Raw genomic sequence first — 21,981 nt, 5'->3', positions numbered from 1 at the left:
GTCATCCCATAAGACCCTTGTAAATACAGAGAGCCAGATTGATGAGGCTTTTGAAGTTGGTGGGCATCTCCTGGGTAGAGAACTCATCTTTCAAGCAGTTCAAGAGGCCGTGATGGTGTTGGGTCAGCAGCACGTCCACATTCCAGCAACACTTCATGGCAAGGGGTCCAAATTCCACCATGTAATCCAGCACAGAATGTGAGCCTTAACCAGGGTGAAGTGTCCAATCCACAGTCTCCTTTCCACTACCCGAATGCGCAAAAGCCAGGTGCATCTCAGGAGTGAAATTCTCATATTTATTGCAAATGGAGGTTTAATTTTCCCAGCTATAAGTGGCCAAGGTCAGGGACCACCCATTCAAAAGAGGGATGGCAAAGACAATCTTGGCTCAATCTGTAAAATACAGAGATGGCTGAAGCTCAAAGTATAATGTACAATGGGACAGATGTTTGTGCATTGGGTTGGTGATCCATCAAAGTGTTTGGGCACTGGAATCCAGGGCTCAAACAGAGGAGGTTGATTGGTGTAAGGTTGCTGTATCGAGACAGAGAGTTGGTTGAGAGTGACAAGCTGATGGTCAATATATTTTTAAAATATATATATATACTTACTGTAATTAACAGTTTTTATTATGTATTGTAATGTATTCCTGCTGCATAACAACACATTTCAAGGCATAAGCTGGTGATATGAAACCAGATTCTGATTCTGATTCACCATTGGTAGTTTCCCAATGGTTGATTGTTGCTACTAAGACAACACTATCACCCAATTCTCCACCAAAATTCAAAAGCCTGCCACTACTGCTGTGTGATTCCTTGCTCCAGGGGTAAAGTTAGCACAGGAACTTTAAAGGTACAGTGCTGATGTGATGGTGGCCAAAACGTATTCTCTTATTACGAAGAAACCATTGGGTCATGTCAGCTACACTTAATAGTCAACATTTTGCCCTAAAGTAAAAGGAAAAATATTCGGCACAAGATACTGATTTCATTTGAAAGGGGTTTATATTATTCCTTAATTACAATTACTTCAAGATGCATTTTGTAAATATGCCATTTCATAGGAACTGTGCGAACTTCTCCTTCCCAATGTACTGAAAATCTCTGCCTGTGCTTGTTGGAGATGACACAGCTCTTTCCTTGGTCGTATGCCACTTTTCCATGCCACTCCTTTTGAAGTTGGTGGAACGTTTGTGGCACACTGTGGTGTCTGTGGTGATGTGTGGAGCTTTATTGAATCCTACTTGCCATTGTGGTATTGAAACTCCACATCACAGTGTGCTGTCAGTTTTGGGAATTATTTTCTTTCACTTCCTTTTTCTCTTCATTGGTTTCTTACTTGTGCAGGTGTGTGTGGGCTGTGGGGATAGAAATGATTTTAAAAAGTCAAAGTAATTTATTATCAAGGTATATATATGTCACCATATAATCCCTTCAGGTACATTTTCTTGCAGGAGAATAAAGAATAAAGTCATAGAAAACGAAACCACAGCACAGAAACAGGCCTTTTGTCCCATCTAGTCTGTGCTGACCCATTTAAACAGCCTAGTCCCATCGTCACGCACCCTCCATACCCCTCCCATCCATATACCTATCCAAGCTTCTCTTAAACAATGAAATCAAAATCGCATCCACTGCTTGTGCTGGCAACTTGTTCCACTCTTCCACCACCCTCTGCATGAAGAAGGTCCCCCCTGATGTTCCCCTCAAGTATTTCACCTTTCACCCTTTATCTATGTCCTTTAGTTCTAGTCTCACCCAACCTCAGTGAAAAAGGACTGCTTGCATTTACCCTACTTACACCCCTCATAATTGCGTACACCTAGCAGAACCTTCTGAACTTTCATAGAATTTGTGAAAAGCAATACATGATTCAGACTGACAACCTATGTGCAAAAGAAGTCAAATTGTGCAAATAAATAAAAAACAAATAATACTAAGCAAATAAGCCAGAGTCATAAAAAGTAGAGCACAGAAACAAGCCCCTCGGCCCATCTAGTCCATGCCAAACCATTTAAACTGCCTATTCCAGACAACCTGCACCGGGACCATAGCCCTCTGTACCCTTACTATCCATGTACCTATCCAAACTTCTCTTAAACGTTGAAATCGAACTTGCATGCACCACTTGTGCTAGCTGCTCATTCGACACATTCACGACCCTCTGATTGAAGGAGTTTCTCCTCATGTTCCCCTTAAACTTGTCACCTTTCACCCTTAACCCATGACCTCTAGTTGTAGTCCTACCCAATCTCAGAGGTAAAAGCCTGCTTGCATTTACCCTATCTATTCTCCTCATAATTTTGTGTGCCTCTATCAAATCTCCCCTCAATCTTCTACATTCCAAAGAATAAAGTCATAACCTATTCAATCTTTCCTTAGATTAACAAGGATGTTGCCTGTATTGCATCACCGGTTACCTCAACTTCTGTGTGGACTGCAATGTTCCAGCAAGAACTGTCCTTTGTTATTCAAATAACAAGCCATGGGTAACAAAGGACATTAAGGACATCCTGAATGCTAAAAAGAGGGTGTTTAGAGATGGAAATAGAGAGGAGCTGAGGACAATACAGAGGGACCTGAAAGCCAGGATCAGAGAGGCTAAAGACAGGTACAGGAGGAAGCTTGACTGGAAACTCCAGCAGAACAACATGAGAGAGGTCTGGAGTGGGATGAGGACCATCACTGGGTTCTGGCAAACTAGCAACAGAGGAGCTGAAGGCAGTGTGGACAGGGCCAACGAACTTGGTCTCCACCCAAGCAAGGCTGCAGGCCCAGATGGTGTCAGCACCAGGGTGCTCAAAGCCTGTGCCCCCCAGTTATGTGGAGTACTTCACCATGTCCTCAACCTGAGCCTGAGTCTCCAGAGGGTTCCTGTACTGTGGAAGACGTCCTGCCTCGTCCCTGCGCCCCAGTGGCCTCAATGACTACAGACCGATGGCATTGACCTCCCACATCATGAAGACCCTGGAGAGAATTGTTCTGGAGCAGCTCCGGCCTATGGTTAGGCCACACTTAGACCCCCTCCAGTTCGCCTACCAACCCCGACTAGGAGTTGAAGATACCATCGTCTACCTGCTGAACTGTGTCCACGCCCACCTGGACAAGCCAGCGAGCACTGTGAGGGTCATGTTTTTTGACTTCTCCAGTCCGTTCAACACCATCCGCCCTGCTCTGCTGGGGGAGAAGCTGACAGCGATGCAGATGGATGCTTTCCTGGTGTTATGGATTATTGATTACCTGACTGGCAGACCACAGTACATGTGCTTGCAACACGGTGTGTCAGACAGAGTGGTCAGTAGCACTGGGGCTCCACAGGGGACTGTCTTATCTCCCTTTCTCTTCGCCATTTACACCTCGGACTTCAATTACTGCAGAGTCTTGTCATCTTCAGAAGTTTTCTGATAACTCTGCCATAGTTGGATGCATCAGCAGGGGAGATGAGGCTGAGTACAGGGCTACGGTAGGAAACTTTGTCATATGGTGTGAGCAGAATTATCTGCAACTTAATGTGAAAAAGACTAAGGAGCTGGTGGTGGACCTGAGGAGGGCTGAGGCACCGGTGACCCCTGTTTCCTTCCAGGGGGTCAGTGTGGACATGGTGGAGGATTACAAATACCTGGGGATATGAATTGACAATAAACTGGACTGGTCAAAGAACACTGAGGCCGCCTACAAGAAGGGTCAGAGCCGCCTCTATTTCCTGAGGAGACTGAGGTCCTTTAACATCTGTCGGACGATGCTGAGGATGTTCTATGAGTCTGTGGTGGCCGGTGCTATCATGTTTGCTATTGTGTGCTGGGGCAGCAGGCTGAGGGTAACAGACACCAACAGAATCAACAAACTCCTTCGTAAGGCCAGTGATGTTGTGGGGATGGAACTGGACTCTCTGACGGTGGTGTCTGAAAAGAGGATGCTGTCCAAGTTGCATGCCATCTTGGACAATGTCTCCCATCCACTACATAATGTACTGGCTGGGCACAGGAGTACATTCAGCCAGAGACTCATTCCAACGAGATGCAACACTTAGCGTCATAGGAAGTCATTCCTGCCTGTGGCCGTCAAACTTTACAACTCCTCCCTGGGAGAGTCAGACACCCTGAGCCAATAGGCCAATATTTCCATCTGGCTTAATTTACATATCATTATTTAATTATTTATAGTTTCATATTGCTATATTTATACTCTATTCTTGGTTGGTGCAACTGTAACGAAACCCAATTTCCCTCGGGATCAATAAAGCGTGTCTGTCTATCTATCTATCTATCTATCTATTGGGGAACATGCCTTATGAAAATAGGTTGAGAACTCGGCCTTTTCTCCTTAGAGCGACAGAGGATGAGAGGTGACCTGATAGAAGTGTACAAGCTAACGAGGGGCATTGAGCATGTGGCTAGTCAGAGGCTTGTTCCCGGGGCTGAAATGGCTAGCACAAGAGGGCACGGTTCTAAGGTGCTTGGAAGCAGGCACAGAGGAGATGTCAGGGGTAAGTTTTTTATACAGAGGGTAGTGAGTGCGAGGAATAGGCTGCCGGCAATGGTGGTGGAGCTGATACGATAGGGTCTTTTAAAATGCTCCTGGACAGGTACATGGAGCTTAGAAAAATAGAGGGCTATGGGTAACCCTAGGTAACTTCTGAAGTGGGTACATGTTCGTCACAGCATTGTGGGCCGAAGGGCCTGTATTGAGCTGTAGTTTTCTATGTTTCTATGTTTCTATAACTCAGGTCCTCCAGATTTGGCAACATCCTTGTAAGTTTTCTCTGCACTGTTTCTCAGGACTCACACCACCAAGTTAAGGAGCAGTTATTACTTTCAAAGTCCCACAGTTTTGTTGTCCTTTGCAGTTTGTTGTATGCCCACAAGAAAATGAATCTCAGGGTTGGTTGTACATGGTGAAGTATATGTACTTTGATAATCAATTAACTTTGTACTTCGATTGATCAGCGATGTGCAGTGACAGTACTTCACTGAAGAGAGAACACGTTTCATTTCTATAGTGGCTTCTAAAGCAGTTCTTGCCTACTGAAGCATTGGATCTAATCTATAGGCACTGTTGTGGGTAGGAAATGTGAGGGATTACTAGAGTATAGCAAAGTAAAAATAGTTGGTGAGGTGATGAATAAAATCTGGCAGCAGAATTGGGGGAAAATCTGAATTCTATTGTCCAATACTTGTCAAACTAGCTACCAAGGACTACAGCAACTTTAATAAAATAGTCAGAAAATTAACAAACAAATTTTGTCCATTGCTCTTAATATATCTTTAGAAATCCTTGGGATTGTTCTTCACCTTGCTTGCTAGAGCAACTTCATGCCTTCTTTTAGTCCCCTTAATTTCCTTCCTAAACGTTCTCTCCCACTTCTTATACTCCCCAAGACAATGGGTCACAGTCAGGAGGGGGAAGGGGAAGAGTCAGGTACTAGAGAGTACCCCTGTTGCTGCACCCCTTGACAATAAGAAATCCTGTTTGAGTACTGTTGGGGAGGACAGACTACCTGGGAGAAGCGACAGTGGCTGTGTCTCTGGGAGTCCATCCCTGTGGCTCAGAAGGGTAGGGAAAGGAAGAGGATGGCAGTAGTGATAGGGGATTCTATAGTTAGGGGGTCAATCAGATGACTCTGTGGACGCAGGAAAGAAACTCGGATGGTAGCTTACCTCCCAGGTGCCAGGGTCCGGGATGTTTTAGATCACGTCCAAGATATCCTGCACTGTGATGGAGAACAGCCAGTGGTCATGGTACATATTGGTACCAATGGCATGGGTAGGAAAAGGGAAGAGGTCTTAAAAAAAGACTGCAGGGATTTAGGAAGGAAGTTGAGAAACAGGACCGCAAAAGTTATAATCTCCGGATTACTCTCTGTGCCACATGACAGTGAGAAAAGGAATAGAATGTGGTGGAGGACAAATGCGTGGTTGAGGGACTGGAGCAGGGGGCAGGGATTCAGATTACTGGATCATTGGGACCTCTTTTGGGGCAGGTGTGACCTGGACAAAAAGGACGGGTTGCACTTGAATCCCAGGGGAACCATTATCCTGGTGGGGAGGTTTGCTAAGGCTACTGGGGAGAGTTTAAACTAGAATTGTTGGGAGGTGGGAACCAAACTGAAGAGACTAGGGAAGAAGAGGTTGGCTCACAAATAGAGAAAGCTTGTAGATAGTGCGAGAGGGAGGATAGGCAGATGATAGAGAAAGGACGCGCTCAGACCGAAGGTTTGAGATATGTCTGTTTTAATGCAAGGAGTGTTGTGAACAAAGCGGATGAGCTTAGAGCGTGGATCAGTACTTGGAGATATGATATGGTGGCCATAACAGAGACTTGGATGGCTCAGGGACAGGAATGGTTACTTCAAGTGCAGGGTTTTAGATGTTTCAGAAAGGACAGGAAGGAAGGCAGAAGAGGTGGGGGCGTAGCACTGCTGATCGGAGAGAGTGCCATGGCTGCAGAAAAGGTGGGCTCCATGAAGGGACTGTCTACGGATTCTCTGTGTGTGGAGGTTAGGAACAGGAAGGGGTCAATAACTTTACTGGGTGTTTTTTATAGGCTGCCCAATAGCAACAGGGATATCGAGGAGCAGATAGGGAAACAGATCCTGGAAAGGTGCAATAATAACAGAGTTGTCGTGATGGGAGATTTTAATTTCCCAAATATCGATTGAAATCTCCCTAGAGCAAGGGGTTTAGATGGGGTGGAGTTTGTTAGGTGTGTTCAGGAAGGTTTCTTGATGCAATATGTAGATAAGCCTACAAGAGGAGAGGCTGTACTTGATCTGGTATTGGGAAATGAACCTGGTCAGGTGTCAGAATTCTCAGTGGGAGAGCATTTTGGAGATAGTGATCATTGTTCTATCTCCTTTACAATAACATTGAAGAGAGGTAGGAACAGACAAGTTAGAAAAGCGTTTAATTGGAGTAAGGGGAATTATGAGGCTATCAGGCAGGAAATTGGAGGCTTAAATTGGAAACAGATGTTCTCAGGGAAAAGTACAGAAGAAATGTGGCAAATATTCAGGGGATATTTGTGTGGAGTTTTGCATAGGTACATTCCAATGAGACAGGGAAGATATGGTAGGGTACAGGAACCATGGTGTACAAAGGCTGTAATAAATCTAGTCAAGAAGAAAAGAAAAGCTTACAAAAGGTTCAGAAAGCTAGGTAATGTTAAAGATCTAGGAGATTATAAGGCTAATAGGAAGGAGTTTAAGAAGGAAATTAGGAGAGCCAGGAGGGGCCATGAGAAGGCTTTGGCAGGCAGGATTAAGGAAAACCCATGGCATTCTACAGGTATGTGAAGAGCAAGAGGATAAGACGTGAAAGAATAAGACCTATCAAGTGTGACAATGGGAAAGTGTGTATGGAACCGGAGGAAAAGGCAGAGGTACTTAATGAATAATTTCCTTCAGCATTCACTATGGAAAAGGATCTTGGTGATTGTAGTGATGACTTGCAGCAGACTGAAAAGCTTGAGAATGTAGATATTAAGAAAGAGGATGTGCTAGAGCTTTTGGAAACCATCAAGTCGGATAAGTTGCCGGGACAGGATGAGATGTACCCCAGGCTACTGTGGGAGGCAAGGAAGGAGATTGCTGAGCCTCTGGCGATGATCTTTGCATCATCAATGAGGACGGGAGAGGTTCCGGAGGATTGGAGGGTTGCGGATGTTGTTCCTTTATTCAAGAAAGGGAATAGAGTTAGCCCAGGAAATTATAGAGCAGTGAGTCTTACCTCAGTGGTTGGTAAGTTGTTGGAGAAGATCCTGAGAGGCAGGACTTATGAACATTTGGAGAGGTATAATATGACTAGGAGTAGTCAGCATGGCTTTGTCAAGGGCAGGTCATGCCTTATGAGCCTGATTGAATTTTTTGAGGCCATGACTAAACAGATTTAGTTGAGCAGTAGATGTAGTGTATATGGATTTCAGCAAGGCATTTGATAAGGTACCCCATGCAAGGCTTATTGAGAAAGTAAGAAGACATGGGATCCAAGGGGATCCAGAACTGGCTTGCTCACAGAAAGCAAAGAATGGTTGTAGACGGGTCATATTCTGCATGGAAGTCGGTCACCAGTGGAGTGCCCCAGGGATCTGTTCTGGGACTCTTACTCTTCGTGATTTTTATAAATGACCTGCATGAGGAAGTAGACGGATGGGTTAGTAAATTTGCTGATGACACAAAGGTTGGAGGTGTTGTGGATAGTGTGGAGGGCTGTCAGAAGTTACAGCGCGACATTGATGGGATGCAAAACTGGGCTGAGAAGTGGCAATTGGAGTTCAACCCAGATAAGTGTGAAGTGGTTCATTCTGGTAGGTCAAATATGACGGCAGAATATAATATTAATGGTAAGACTCTTGGCAGTGTGAAGGATCAGAGGTATCTTGGGGTCCGAGTCCATAAGACGCTCAAAGCGGCTGCGCAGGTTGACTCTGTGGTTAAGAAGGCGTACGGTGTATTGGCCTTCATCAACCGTGGAATTGAATTTCAGAGCCGAGAGGTAATGTTGCAGCTATATAGGACCCTGGTCAGACCACACTTGGAGTACTGTGCTCAGTTCTGGTCGCCTCACTACAGGAAGGATGTGGAAGCCATAGAAAGGGTGCAGAGGAGATTTACAAGGATGTTGACTGGATTGGGGAGCATGCCTTATGAGAATAGGTTGAGTGAACTTGGCCTTTTCTCCTTGGAGCGACAGAAGATGACAGGTGTCCTGATGGAGGTGTATAAAATGATGAAAGGCATTGATCATATGGATAGTCAGAGGCCTTTTCCCAGGGCTGAAATGGTTGCCACAAGAGGATACAGGTTTAAGGTGCTGGGGAGTAGGCACAGAGGAGATGTCAGGGGTAAGTTTTTTTACACAGAGAGTGGTGAATGTGTGGAATGGGCTGCCGGCAACGGTGGTGGAGGTGTATAGGATAGGGTCTTTTAAGAGACTTTAGATAGGTACACGGAACCTAGTAAAATAGAGGGCTATAGGTAAGCCTAGTAATTTCTAAGGTAGGGACATGTTTGGCACAACTCTGTGGGCCAAAAGGCCTGTATTGTGCTGTAGGTTTTCTATGTTTTCTACCTCGTTTGTTCCTGCCTGCCTGTACCTGCTATGTACCGCCTTCTTCTTCTTAAGCTTGAGGCTTTCCATTGGTTGGGGTTGACCTTGAATTTTGCTGCCCAGCTGTCTATATGATACGCAAGCCAGGGAAGTATGATATGGGGAGCAAGCTGTTGACCAGGCACCAGGATCCCCATCTCCATGCAGATGATGAACCCAAAGGAACAGCAGAGACTGATACAGTTTGGCAACAACAGCGTCACAAGAGTTCCCAGTCAGTGTTGAACACAAAGTAGGACTTCCTTAGGGTCTCCAGCTCCAGATTCTTCCTCAGGGTTTACTCCCAAAGACTTCCCCAAGAGTGTGTATAACTGCAAGGCAGCGGAGGTTTGAAATCGGAGTTTTCCTTCTAGATGAGCTGCCAACCACAGCTGAAAAGCCCTGCCTGCCCAAAGCGACTGGTCTTAAGGTGCCAATACCTCGCCTTTGCCCTTCTCCTGTCAGTAGATACTGACTTAGTCGCTAAACCACATGTGAAGGCCAAGTTAGTGGGAGCTTATCCCCATTACCACCCCCGGCTATGACAACCTTAAGCAACCAAAGGTGCGCTAATAATAACTCTGCGTACTCTTAAATTTTATTTTTTTGGGTAGTTTTGTATTTGTATTAATTGGATAGAGTGCTTGCTTTGGACTCAGCAGGCTTGACACTCCTCCAGGGAGTTGAGCACCATAGTTTGAGATGTCATCTCAGTACAGTATAAGGGCAGTGCTACGTTGTTGTACTTTGGAATAATCATTAACCTCAGGCCACATCTTCTCACCTAAATGATCCTGAAAAGTACCATGGCAACATTCTGAAAAATATCAAGCTATCTGTGTTTGTTCAATATCATTGTGGGAGCTTGCTGTGTGCAAATTGTTTCCTATGTATATCAACAGTGACTAGAATTCAAAGGACCATAATGTTCTTTGGGCTGATTTCGAAAGAACTATAAATGGAAATCTTTCTAATCTGTTGAAGAATCAAGATCATCAAGTGGCTGCAGGAAAAATCTTCAAGTGACAGTCTGTTTCTCTTTCTATAGATGCTGTTTGACCTACTGAATGTCTCCAATGTTCTCTGCTTTTATTTCAGGCTTCCACAAGAGCTATTATTTTATATTCAAGATCATGAAGTGTTTAGGTAAGGTCAGTAAAGGTTTTTTTTATTACATCCTCTTCACATCCACTCTATCTACGCCTTTCAACAAACCTATTGAATGTTGAAAGGCCTAGAGAGAGTGGATGTGAAGAGGATATTTCCTTTGGTGGGAGAGTCGAGGTAGAGGGACATTCATTTAGAACAGAGATGAAGAAGAATTTCTTTAGCCAGAGGGTAGTGAATCTGTGGAATTTATTGCCACAGGTGGCTGTGGAGGCCAGGTCACCGGGTACATTTAAGGCGGAAGGTGGATAGGTTCTTGATTAGTCAGGGCATGAAAGGTTACGGGGAGAAGGCAGGTGAACGGGGTTGGAAGGGAAATGGATCAGCCATGATGAAATGGTGGAGCAGACCTGAAGGAATGAATGGCCTAATTCTGCTCCTTTATCTTATAGTCTCAGGGACCAGGTACACTAATTCAAAGTGATGGGCAAAATCTACAAGAGAGGTGAGAAGAGAAGTTTTTCACAGAGCAAGTAGTAATGATCTGGAACTATCTGTAAGGGCTGTTACCACTTCACATCAAGTAATTTACAGAGACATGGGGAAAAATGAGTGAGCAGTACTGAGGGTTTGTCCTACTGTGAACCAATATGAAGCTGATTAGTCAAGCGGCTTTTTCCCTGATTCTTTGATTCTATGACTGGAAAGGATTGCCGGAGATTGGTGATCATGATGAAACCTCCAGGAAGAAACTCAAGCAGACTAGCAACCCTGGAGAAATGCAGTTTACCTACAAGGGAAAGGTTACTGAGATGGTAGCTCATTCATGAGGGTAATGTAGACTGAACAGTGTGAAACAAGAGAAGTTCAGCTGCATCAGAATAGTAGTTGTTGTAATGTGAACAAAGTCACCAGAGAGACACTGGAGCTAGTGGATATAGAAATGTTTTATTTAACAACAATCAGCTGCAGGCATCCTATTGAGACACTCATGGAAGAAGAGGCCTCCCAACTCAATATTGCATGACATTTTTATATGCTAAAGATCAAAGATAACCACAGGACAATTCTATAGTTACAATGTATCTACAAAGCTTTATTTGAGTGACATATAATTTTCCCATATCTCCTTCTTTGCACCCAGAATCCAGACACACCAAAGTGAATGTTAATCAGCATTGTCTGGTTTGCAATCAACACCAGTCTACAACCCCAGGAAAATCATTGCTCAGGGCTGCATTGTAAATTCAATCCAGAATCCACACTCATGTCTGAAGATTGGTTGCTGTTGAAATTAATATTTGCTATATAACCCTAACTCCAGAATACACCCTAACAGTCTGTAAATTCTCAATAGTGGATCATCTGACTCATGACAAAATTTCTTTGGATGGAACTGAAATTCTAATATTCTTCTAGAATCCTGCTAGAATTTAGCAAATAACCTGAAGAAATGGGGTAAACCTGGTGTCCTGCTGAGTGTGAGGATGTTAAGCAGGAAACTATTTAACTACTTCTCTTTGCTAAGCACTTCTGCTCATGACTTAATTTGTTCAGCTGCCACTTTCTGTGCTTTCTGACAAACTGGCAATTTTTCTCAGTGTGCAGCTTTCTCTGCCATATGCTCCAATCCTACAACTCACACCACTACTACTACGTCGACTCAGGCCTAGAGGACTGGCATCGGGCATGATGACAGACTCTCCACTTCTCCCTCTCCCTCATCAGTGTGTTCAGTTCATCTACATCAGTCGCGCCTCTGTCTTCTAGGAGCGTGTTGACCATAGTCTTGGGAGGGCGCCCAGGGTTCATCCTCCCATGCTTGGGCTCCCATATGATGACTAGGCTGACAGGTAGCTCAGGGTGGCGTAGACAGTGCCCCGCTAGTTGCAGTCTTCTCGCCTCGATTTTAGTGGTGAGTATCTCTTGTGCAAACCCAACTTTCTTCAACCCACCAGTGTTCTTTAGTTATGCCTCAAACCTCAGACTTTTCAACTTAAGCCTCCCTTGTAATTTAAAATTCTTGTGATTACTCATCCCATGGAGCAAACACTCTGCCTTTGATGGTCAACCATTTTCCAATAACACCTCAGCAAAGTGTCTCAAAAGGCATCACTGCATTAATAGTGTTATGTAAATACAAGTTGTTATTGAAAGCATAAATTAGTTTACTGAACAAAAATTGTCACCATATCAAATCAAATTTTATCTACTTGGTGACTGAAAGTTTAGAGCAAAAAAATCAGGCAGTTTCCAACCTGAAACATGAACCTGGCACTTCCTTCGTAAATTCTGACAGATGGAATAGGTGTACGAGAGTTTTAGAGGTTTAATGCAATTGCTGAAAGAGAAGATTTGAATTTCTACTGCCCTCCCAGAAAGGGTAGTGGATTAAAAAGTAACTTTGAAAAGGAAATTGGGTGTACACGTGAAAAGACAAAAATATGCAGGACTGTGGATAAAGAATGAGGGAGTGGGACTAATTGGATAGCTTTTTCAAAGAGCTGGGATGTAGAATCTGTTTCATAGAATCTACCTTATAAGATTCTTTGAAACAGGATAGTGAAAAGTGAGTCCTTCAATCTGGATTTTCACAAATCTTCTCTAGAGCCTGGATCAAAGCAAGTGTCTCATGGCTGCCTTTACCTTCTGCATTTTTAGTTTTTTTTTCTTTTCTGAGGAAACTCTAAGTTAACATTCAGATTTTGACAGATATGAGTCCCTGCACGGAGGATGGAAAGAGCACAGACACCGCCCAGTAATCGATTATTGGCCTGTAACCACTCTGTGAAGGATAATCTCTCCCCCTCCACAGTCTCTTTCTCCCCCTTGCCCTTTGTTTGGTCTTTGATGCTGCATAACATTAGCAATCAGTGACAGATGTGCTGAAGGCATTGAGTGTGTGATTGTGGGACTTAAACCTACTTCACATATAACTAATACTCCATATGGACTATCAGAAAATACCAGCCAGCCATATTCTTGTTGCCTGTCTTCTAACTTATCCCCCTTTACTAATTGCTTCAATTGGTATTTTACTCAATGCTTAATCATTTATTACAGAGATAAATGGCAACATTTGAACTTCTGTTTGCTGTTAAGTAAATTCCAGACACCTTGATAAACTGTAAAGGTCCAGATAATGATGGTTGCCAAGCTATTCAACTTTGGGAGCATGCCATTAAGAGTACAGGTGTTACATTGGGAAAAGAGGAGGCCATGTAGCCCTCAGAAATCTAAAGATCCTTTCAGATACCCAAGGCATCAAAGACCATTATATATTTTGATCTTGTTGTGTTTTAATTCTGTCATCTATGAGAGACTAAAACAATTTCAGAATCTGAAATTGGCTATGTTTGTAACTTGTCAATTAATGAAGGAATCTTGGCCAAGAGAACTCACTAGCCTACAACAAATACCGTCAGGGGGTCTTTCACATCCACTTTGAAAGGCAGACGCAATTGGTAGAATATAGATCATTGCAGCACACATTACAGGCCCTTCAGCCCACAATGTTGTGCCAACCTTTTGGCCTACAATCCCTTCCCTTTCAATCGAACCCTTCCTTCCTACATAGCCCTCTATTTTTCTTTCATCCATGTGCCTCTGTATTTGTTTTTTAAATGCCCTAAAGTATGTAATTTAACATTTGAGTTTAAGGCACCTCTATTACTGCAGCAACTCTTCAGTTCCATATTGGTGAATCACAATCAGAATCAGGTCAAATATCACCAGCATATGTCGTATCACTTGTTTTCTTTGTGACAACGGTACAATGCAATACATAATAATACAGAGAATAAAGTGTGAAATACAGTAGGTGTACATATTAAATAATTAAATTAAATAAATAGTGCAAAAATAGGAATAAAAAAAGTAGTGAGGTAGTGTTCATGGGTTCAATGTCCATTCAGAAATCGGATGACAGAGGGTTAGGAGCTGTTCCTGAATCAATGTGTGAGTGTGTCTTTAGGCTCCTGTACCTCCTCCCTGATGGTAGCAATGAGAAGAGGGCATGTCCTGAGTGATGGGAGTCCTCAATGATGGATGCCACCTTTCTGAGACACCACTCCTTGAAGATGGACTCAAAAGACCAGGCTTGAACCAATAATCTAAAGCAGAGACGAGAGTGCTAACCCAACAATAAGCACATGCTGCAGAAAAGTCCTGTTCTTAGTCACCATGCACTCTGCAGCATAGGTACTAATAGGTTGGTAGTGTGAACTTTGCCATCATTCTACAACAGACTCTGGGGTAAGCCCATTAGCAAAATGAGATCACATCAATGCAATGAAATCACACTACAGAGGCTCCAAACTAAGACAGTAGCTGGAGCTGACCTCCCCAGAAAGATTGGGCATCATAGCCTGTTTTGGTCAGATTAAAAGATAAAGGCAAAGATTAGCTTTGTTCGCCATATGTACATTCGAAACATACAATGAGATGCATCAATAGCCAACACAGTCTCAGGATTGTGCTGGGCCAGCCCGCAACTGTCGCCACACTTCTGGTGCTGACTCAGCATACCCACAACTTATTAACCCTGACCTCTACATCTTTGGGAATGTGGGAGGAAACCAGAGCACCTGAGGAAACCCATGTGGTCACAGGGACAAATAGAAACTCCCTGCAGGCAGCAGCGGGAATTGAACCACAGTTGCTGGCTCTGGAAAGCATCATACTAATCCGCCATGTTACTGCGCTGCCCCTTTTTGATCTAATTAAGACCAAGCTTATTTAAGCTTTTGTGAACCCATTAGTAATCATCCTCATAATGATTCATTCCCACATAATTCGTCAACCATGAGGTGCAGAAAGATATCAGGCTTGCTGTTCACTGCAGCCAGAGTTGCTGGTGTAGTGGTCAGCACAGTGCTTTACAGTTCAGGTGAGCCATGTTCAATTTCTGCCACTGCCTGTAAGGAGTTTGTACGTTCTCCCTGCGACAGGGAGTAAGTTGTAAATTGTCCCGTGATTGGGCTTGGATTAAATCGAGGGATCGCTGGGTGGCGTGTCTCGAAGGGCCAGAAGGACCAGCTCCACGCAATATATCAATAAATAAATAAACAAACCAACAAACGATCAAATAACCATGGTGTCTAATGCGATTCACCTGGCATGGTGGAAACCAGCTCTCACAGGTATCAGGACAGAGGCTAGTGCCCGGGTGCAATGCCCAGGAGACAACTGCTGAATTTTCACCCCGTCTGCATTGCCTTTCCTGTAACTTCCTACGCTATGAAACCTTTGTGTTCAATCACTCCACCCTTAACAACCATTGCCTCCAAGCACAGGAGTTAAAGACAGGGGACAGACATGCAACTCTACTTCACTACAGATCTGCCACCTTGTGCTTTTATCTATGCCAAAAGATGACCCTCTTCTGAATACTTTGAACACTGGAGACCATTAGTTTTGGAGGGCCAGGACCCACTCCACCCCTCCAGTCAGAAGTAAATGGTGAAGTCTTCTGTTAACAGGATGGATACTCGTTGCCCCCTTTCACTCCAAAAAAAGACTTCCTTCCCTGGTTTAAGAGATCCCCTCAGTGAAGTCTGCATTCCATAACATTTCTTTGAAGGAAAATACAATTCCACATGGTTAGTAATTTGCACGTATTAAATGCACAATCTAGTCATGTACGCACAGTGTTCTCTGCTGTTACCCAATCCCGCTGAATTGAAAGATAAACTGCATCTTCCTGTGTTTAGTTTATACAACAGAGTTAATTCCCAACTTGTGTACTTAAACAATATTACCAATCCACCTCATGCACTTTGGTTATTTCACTCTCCTAGATGTTGAAACATTTTTGTAATCTTTATGGAGTTAACACATTCTGAAGGGAAATACTTAATTTCACACAGAGAAGCAAATCTGCACGTCTTTTTCAAAATTTTTTTTTTACTTGCTTAGAGTTGTACAGCATTTTCAGGAAATGTCTTTTAAAAAATTACCTGGATTCAAATGCCCTTGAGTAAGTGAGTCCTTAGTAGAAGATTGCTCGTGGTGAATATTGACAAAGGTCTCCAATCTGTGAGTCATCCGCTGACAGCTGGGTTGCAACTCAGAGGCCAGAGAGAGGTTAGCAACATAAAGAAGTACACGCTGAGCAGAAAGAACAAACTCACTGGACCTGTCTGACACAGAGGTCAGGGGGTCACCCAGGGCCGGTTGCAGCCAGTTTAGTAGATTGGGTCCTCGCACTGGCCCGTCCAACATCATTTAGACAAACAAGCAGATGGCAGGTGTCACCAGTGACAAAGCAGCCATCTGTGCAGCGAGGGACAGTCGTCTCCATTCACTCTCAGGCCACTTCATTAAACTATCTTCGATCAACTTCACAGGACACATTGGTGTGCCCCCCTCAGCCACTGGGGCCCACTCTTAGGCCTTAACTAACACTGCTCTGCTGCCGCAAACAACGTCCGTGCAGCCGTCTTCAGCCAGTAATGTTATAATGCAGACGATCGATCTTGACAAACCATCAGAAATCTGGAAGCAGACTAGTGTGCTGCACTAATTCTAGCCTGTTTGACCCATTGTACAAGTGTGATGTTCTGTGCGCTTGATTAGCACACCACTCAAACTGAAAGTATATCCGTGTTGCTTGGAAAGTGGGGGAGGTTGCTTCAAAGCGTTATCGCAGGTTAAGAGATTTAGACACAATGTTTTCTTTGAATTACACAATTAATTTGTGTTTTCAGCTGCGACCTTGGACCAAAATTTCCTGGAAAAGTAATTTGATAACACTTCAGTAAGTGCAATCGATTAAGGGTAAAATTTGACCAGAGCATTGGGAAAACAATCAAAGACCCTCAAAAGCGTCTACTATGCCTCAGAATTGATTAAACAGATTTCTGAATTTTAAATTGCTTCACAATATATTTGGAAACTTATTTGGATAAGAATATTCCATTGATGAAGTGTGTCCTCCAGAAACTATGTGAGTGCAGTTTAATTTGTAGACTGCTGAACTAGATAACACTATTACTGAACTATTGCTAAACTAGGTAGCACTATTGCTAAAGTAGGTAGCACTATTGTTAAACTATTGCTAAACTTGGTTGCGCTATTTTCTCTGAGAGTGAAAGTGAGAGTCCCATTCAGAGTTTTCAGTACACAAGATTAGTCTGACCTTTAGGTGCAGTAATATTGCATTAATGTGATATATAAAAGACATCATGACACTGATTTGAAGACAATGAGATGTTGTCTGTTGATTTTCTTTAAGCATTTAATCAGTCTCAATCACTGTCACGCTGATGTTTATGAAAGATTGTAATGCGAAAATTGGCTGCCATGTTTGGAACATAGTTTCACCACAGGCCCTTTGGCCCATGATGTTATGCCAACCTTATAACCTACTCTAAGATCAATCTACCCCTTCTCTCCTTACATAAACCTCCATTTTTCTATCATCCATATGTCTATCTAAGAGTTTCTTAAATGCCCCTCAGTTATCTGTCTCTACCACCTCCCCAGGCAGGGCATTCTAAGTACCACCACACTCTGTGTAAAGAACTTACCACAACCAACCCACCTCCTATAATTTCCTTTAATCACCTTAAAATGATGTCCCCAATTTTTAAGCCATTTCCTTCTTTGGGAAGAGTCTCTGGCCATCCACTCAATTTATGCCTCTTATCGTCATGTACACCTCACCCTCCTTCAGTCCAAAGAGAAAATCCCTAGCTCGGTCAATATCAGAATCCTTTATTATTGCCAACTATGTGGACACATACAGGGAATTTGATGCCGGTTTCCCTGAGCTCTCGCTGTACAGAATCAAAAAGCAAACAAAACAATAGTGCAATTAATCGTGAACTATATACAATAAGGTATACCTGTGTATGTACAGGTGGACTTGGCTTATAATAGACTAAAATTCAAGTGTTCATAAGACTGACGGCATATGGAAGGAAACTGTTCTTGTATCTAAACAACAGGAATTCTGCAGATGCTGGAAATTCAAGCAACACACATCAAAGTTGCTGGTGAACGCAGCAGGCCAAGCAGCATCTATAGGAAGAGGCGCAGTTGACGTTTCACGAAGGGTCTCGGCCTGAAACGTCGACTGCGCCTCTTCCTATAGATGCTGCTTGGCCTGCTGCGTTCACCAGCAACTTTGATGTGTGTTGCTTGTTGTTCTTGTATCTATTTGTCCTGGCATGCAGTGATCTAAAGCGCCTACCAGAAGGAAGGAGTTGAAACAGGTGATGTCCAGGGTGTGATGGATCTACAATGATACTGCTTGCTAGCTTCCAATATGTCCCTATAAAGACATACTCTCCAATCCAGGTAACATCACATTTCTTGCATCACACTGGGGCCATGAATTCAAGTAATCCCTGGAGCATAGAAGATTGAGGGAAGATTTGATAGATGGATAGATAGATAGAGAGATATGGTAAATGCAAATAGGCTTTTTCCACTCAGGTTGGGTGAGACTAGAACTACAAGTCATGGGTTAAGGGTGAAAGGTGATTTGTTTAAGGGGAACGTGAGGGGGAACTTCACTCAGAGGATAGTGAGAACGAGCTGCCATCTGCAGTGGTGAATGTGGGTTCAATTTCACCATTAAAGAGAAATTTGGGTAAGTAGATGGAGTGGAGGGAAATGGTTTGGGTGCAGGTTGATGGGACTAGGTAGACTTATAGTTTGGCATGGACTAGATGGGCAGAAGGGCCTGTTTCTATGTTCAAAGGTTTATTTTATTATCAAGCTAAGTATGCAGAATACAACTCTGAGAATTACCTTCTCCAGATAGCTACAAAATACAGAAAATCATAGAAGTAGTTGAAAGAAAGACGTCAATCCCCCTTTCCCTCTAATTGTAATCCCCCCATATGAAAAGAAGAAGAAAGAAAAACTTACAAACCCCAACCCCCCAACCCCCCACCCCCTCCCTCACACAAAAACTAACAGATCTTTGCATGGAGAAACAACAAGAACATCAAACCCCAAATCCCCAGCCCACCAATCGGCAACAAGAACATCAAGCCCCAACCCTCAGCCTACCAATCCCAGCCCACCAATTGGCGAGAAGAACATCAAACCCCAACCCCCAGCCCACCAATTGGCAAAAAGAACATCAAGCCCCAATTCCCCAGCCCACCAATCGGCAACAAGAACATCAAACCCCAAACCCCAGCCCACCAATTGGCAACAAGAAAGAATGGGCAAGAACATGAAAAAAACATAGAACTGAAAGTGGCCAATATGAAATACATAAATCTCCGGATTTTGCGAACATCTCCAAGAGCGTCAGGACCCAGCGACACAATATCAGGACAGTGAGAGAAACCAGTGCCCTCTCCAAGGGAAGCGTCAAGAACAAGCAACTTCTCCGAGGGAAGCAACACGGAACGGTGGCCTCTCTGAGGGCAGTGATTCAACCCAGAGGCCCCTCCAAGGGAAGTGAAGTGAACCAGTGCCCCTTCCGATGGCTGCAACACTATCCAGCACTTTTAAACGGGCCTCTTCAAGAACCGCTTGCTCTTCTCCATATTTGTGAGAAATGTAGTCGATCGTGGCCCCTCGTCTCACCTCTGAGCTTCTCCTTGTGGTAGCTCATGCTCACATTCCTCTCCTGGAGTTTTCTCATGGAAAGCAGAATGCTAGCAAACTCGATCGACTACAGACTGTAAGTCCCAGGCTTCAACAGCTTCAAAAACAGAATTATGATAAAAAGGGCAAGTGGAAGATGTAGAAAAGCTGAAATGATTGATTATCTGGAAGATGTTGCCTGAGGAATCGTTGTTCGTTGGTGCCATCTTGACCTGTAATGTTCTAAGAATCTATGATTTGTAGAGATCTTGCAAGTGATTTCATTGGTTGTGGAATCAGTCCAGACATGAAGGGAATCAGGAGTTGCACTGCAGGAGTGCATATACCTTGAAGCTACTATAGGCCATCACTTTCTCTCATATTCTCCACACTCCAAGGGGCATTTCCCCATTGCATACCACAGACACCACACCATTGCAGCAATTTTAGTAATTTATACTCTAATTTCCTACACCAGGACAGGAAAATCTGTCACAGTAGACGTTCCAGGAAATTCTAGATTACTTTATGTAATCTTCCTTGTGGGTTAATGGTCATTTCACTAAAGAAGTGCAGAGAGTCTGCAGGAAGTGCAAAGACACCTGAGGCAGTTCTATGTGAAGGAAAATAAAAGCTGTTCCAGAAACAAGTTTTCTCTTACATTAGGAAGCAATGATGAAATTGCAAAGCAGGCACGAGAGCGGCTATACAATATTTCATGAAGCGATTGTAGAGATTTGGTATGAACCAAAGACTCTCACAAGCTTCTACAGATGCACCATGGAGAGCATTCTAACTGGCTGCATCACCGTCAGGTATCAGGAGGGGGACCACTGCACAGGATCAGAGAAAGCTGCAGGAAGTTGTGTACTCAGCCAGCTCCGCCATGGGCAAAAGTCTGCCCTATAACGAGCACATCTTTGAAAGGTGATGCCTCATCACTAGGTATCCACCACCCAGGACATTCACTCTTCTCATTGCTACCTTCAGAGAGGAGGTACAGGAGCCTGAAGACACACACTCAATGTTTTAGAGACAGCATTTTTGCCTCTACCATCAGATTTTCTGAATAGACAATGAACCCATGAACATTACTTAGTTTTTTTTGCTTAAGTTTGTTCTTTTTGCACTACTTAGTAATTTGAATTTTTAAATATATTTCTTATTGTAATTTATAGTTGCTTATTATTAGGTATTGCAATGTACAACTGCTGCAAAACAATACATTTCACAACATATGCCTGTGATATTAAACCTGATTCAGACTCTGAATGCAAGTCCAGAAATTCACTTCAAGAATCAAGGTTCAACAGCAGCTCTCTTCAGAACAGTGGGTAAAGGGGATAAACTTGCAGGGTGGCAGGGAAGAACATGGAGTGTTGAAAGGCAGGATGGTTTAATTTGTTTTTCAGGTACCACCAGGCCCAAAACACATTATCTAACCATGCACTGCAGTTGGAGCTGCATTCTATTCCCTGTCTCCAAAATTCACATCAATCGGCTTCAAGTTCAATGGAGTACAACTCTACATTATGCAGTTAGCATTCAGAACAAAGGATAAATTCCTAATTCTCTGGTTCTCAGAGGGCTTGTTGCATAAAAAAAATGTTCTGCCTATAATGGTGTGCAGGACACAGGCATCATCTGAGCTTTTGTCAGATGGATTTATCTTCTTCAAATACTTGTGTTTTTGACAGAGAATGAGTCTTAAGTTCACATGAAGATCACATTGTGATGTGTTTGTCAGTCTGGTCAATCCAGATTATCTACAACGGTACGGGGGCCTATAAGCATTGTATGGGGAGGATCACTCAAAACCCCCTCTGAAAAGCAGTATAGCCTGTGGTTTGCCTGTCAAGATGCGGGTAGATTTATGAAGGACACCACAATTCGACGTGTCTGAGGCAGAGCAGAAGCTCATCAATAATGCCCTGCACGAAAGTGAAACTATTGGAGTTGACACTCCCAGATTCAAGTGGCTGGGGAATCTCTCTCTGACGGTCCTGGGAAAGTTAGAGAGAGTGAGTTAAGATGACTAAAGGCAGCTCATTGCTGCCGGGCTGTGAAGGGCAGAAGATCGCATTTGACGTTTTTCTCCCTTTTCTTTTATTTGCCACATTTAGAACCATTCAGTCTGTTGTACATCCTTCCCATAACCCTACAATTTTCTCTTGATATTTAATTTTCCTAATTACCTTTAAAAACTACTGTTGAATCTGATTTCACAGGCCTGCTCTATT

General features: G+C 43.5%; 2 long non-coding RNA genes across 2 annotated transcripts in view; one reads left to right on the top strand and one right to left on the bottom strand.

Moving 5' to 3' along the window:
* Positions 1-16,790, bottom strand: part of LOC134350847 (uncharacterized) — a 71,460-nt gene extending 54,670 nt beyond the window's left edge. Inside the window, exon 1 of the long non-coding RNA XR_010018996.1 lies at positions 16,150-16,790. This is a non-coding gene — a long non-coding RNA (uncharacterized LOC134350847). The remainder of the gene's footprint in view (positions 1-16,149) is intronic.
* The window catches only part of LOC134350848 (uncharacterized), a 265,808-nt gene that overhangs the window by 161,355 nt on the left and 82,472 nt on the right, over positions 1-21,981 (top strand). The gene's annotated exons all lie outside the window — the stretch shown is intronic.

Source organism: Mobula hypostoma, chromosome 8 (assembly GCF_963921235.1).
Source record: "Mobula hypostoma chromosome 8, sMobHyp1.1, whole genome shotgun sequence".
Classification (NCBI taxonomy): Eukaryota; Metazoa; Chordata; class Chondrichthyes; order Myliobatiformes; family Myliobatidae; genus Mobula; species Mobula hypostoma.
Note: the sequence above shows the minus strand (reverse complement) of the source record. Positions and strands in the feature narration are given on the sequence as shown.